The 2,317-nt window shown below is 39.4% G+C and overlaps 1 protein-coding gene across 1 annotated transcript in view; it reads right to left on the bottom strand.

Annotated features, from left to right (window-relative positions):
• The window catches only part of LRP11 (LDL receptor related protein 11), a 46,285-nt gene that overhangs the window by 42,868 nt on the left and 1,100 nt on the right, over positions 1 to 2,317 (bottom strand). The window lies entirely within an intron of this gene.

Genomic DNA, 2,317 nt, shown 5'->3' with positions numbered 1-2,317 from the left:
CCCGGTCCGGGAAGATCCCACATGCCGCGGAGCGGCTGGGCCCGTGAGCCATGGCCGCTGAGCCTGCGCGTCCGGAGCCTGTGCTCCGCAACGGGAGAGGCCACAACAGTGAGAGGCCCGCGTACCGCAAAAAAAAAATAAAAAACAAACAGTGAGGACTAATAACTGAATTAAATAAGCCACATAAGCAACCCCTGCCTTAGAAGACATCTGATCTGCTTTCTTCCACCTGAGCAAAGATCCAGTGCCTGTTGACTTTATTCTGCTCCTCCCAGGTAAGGGGAGCGATGACAACTGCATTACTAATACGCCCTTTTATAGTTCTATAGAGAATTTCCTTTGCTTCTAGAGGTTCATCACTTTCCACACAATGTTTCACCACTTTATAATTCTGGAACCTTTTTTTTTTTTTTTTTGTCTGCACCATGCAGCTTGTAGGTCTTAGTTCCCTGTCCAGGGATTGAACCCATGGCCTCTGCAGCAAAAGCACAGAGTCTTAACCACTGGACAGCCAGAGAAGTCCCATAATTCTGGAATCCTATAATTCAGCAGTAATACATTATAATTAGCAGCTATCTGCTTTAAAATTTATGTTAAAATACCATTTTAAGTAAACAAACTAAAATACACCTATATGATATAAACAGCAGTGATACTAATAATATATTTTTAGGCCCTCAAAGATTTTTTTTTTAATGTTGCTTTTAATTTTTCTTTTTTTTTGACCGTCCACTAAGGTTTCACACTCTCTTCTCTTTTTAAAATTTTTTAATTAAAAAAATTTATTTTGGCGGCACCGTGCAGCATGCAGGATCTTAGTTCCCCGACCAGGGACTGAACCTGTGCCCCTGCAGTGGGAGCGCGGAATCCTGACCACTGGACCGCCAGGGAAGTCCTAGGCGCTCAAAGATTTAACAAAGAAAGATTTAAGATGGAAAAATCAGGTAAGCTCTGAAATATCCCACATATTATAAAACTAATCAATCCCGGCCCTCCTGGAAGAAAAAAATAATCGCGTTAGTCATTCCTTGATACTTTTCTTTAGGTAAGCTTAAAGATATGATTTATGAACACAGTGAAATCCTCATATCCTCTAAATTGGTCACTGTATTTGAAATAATAGAGCTATATTTCCTCCTCAGTTCAGGTCCAGGCAAAGCTGACTTAAGCCAGAAACAGGTCTTAAAAATAAACAAATGACGAGAAGAGGAAAGGAGTGTGCTATCATTCAAAAAATTTGACTTGCCGATGAAGAACAAGATTAAATGTAACTTGGAATTTTTGTTATAAAAATGTAACAAGCCAATGTTAAGTACTGTGGAAACACTGATTTCTTCTGAAGACTAAGCACACTTGGTAAGATCCACAGAGGCAAAACAAAACTCATACCAATCTTGATGGAGCACATCAAGGTGGCATTTTATACAGAGAAGTATACCGTTAGCTACGCTGATTTACAACACGCTGCTCTGACCAACGCCTTAACGGCAAGGAAGAGGTCTGGCATCTGGGTCTTGCTGAGCGTGTACAAATGATACAGGCGAGGCTGAGGATATGGAAGTAGGGCCAGACTAAGGGAAGAGGCTTAGATACTACAGGTCAAAATCCATCTTGAGTTTTCTGTTGGCTTTTGTGGTCTTTTTTCTTCCATTGTGTGTTTTTCTTAATTGCAACACGTTAGGAAAAAATGATTCACAACCCCAATATGATTATCATCATTTCTGGTGTGTACTCGTTATCTTTCTCCATCTGAGCTGCTGATAATAATAATTAATAGTTACCATTTGTTGGGTGATTTCTTTGTACCAGGCACCATGCTTAGTGTTTTGAGCCGTAAAGTCACTCAACTTTCACAAGTCTCTGAGGTACTGTTGCCATCTGCATCATACTCATGAGGAAACTAGGGTCAGATTGGCTAACTGAGTTGCCTAAGACCACACAAGTGATAAATTTTTCAGTTCAGATGTCAGCCCAGATCTGTCAAACTGAAAGGCTCTGTCCTTCCCACTATACTTTGGGGGCACTGGATGTGTATTCTGGTTACAGTAAATATAAAGTTACAGCCTGAATTTAACCTACTAATTTATTTTCTATTTTTGATATTTATTCATATATCCTACCATTGCCTGTGTCACTACATAAACTTCACAGTTGTCATTTTGATTCCCTAACCTCTACCACTGGACATTTTATTTTGTTAGCAATTTTTTTCACCATCATAAATAATGCTATAATAAACTTTTTTGCTCTTTTTCTTTAACATGGATCATTTTCCTAAAAAAATGCCACCTTTATAATTCACAAAGCATGTCCAGCC

Source organism: Physeter macrocephalus, chromosome 10 (assembly GCF_002837175.3).
Source record: "Physeter macrocephalus isolate SW-GA chromosome 10, ASM283717v5, whole genome shotgun sequence".
NCBI lineage: Eukaryota > Metazoa > Chordata > Mammalia > Artiodactyla > Physeteridae > Physeter > Physeter macrocephalus.
The sequence above is the reverse complement of the archived record's forward strand: the minus strand, read 5'-3'. Positions and strand labels throughout refer to the sequence as shown.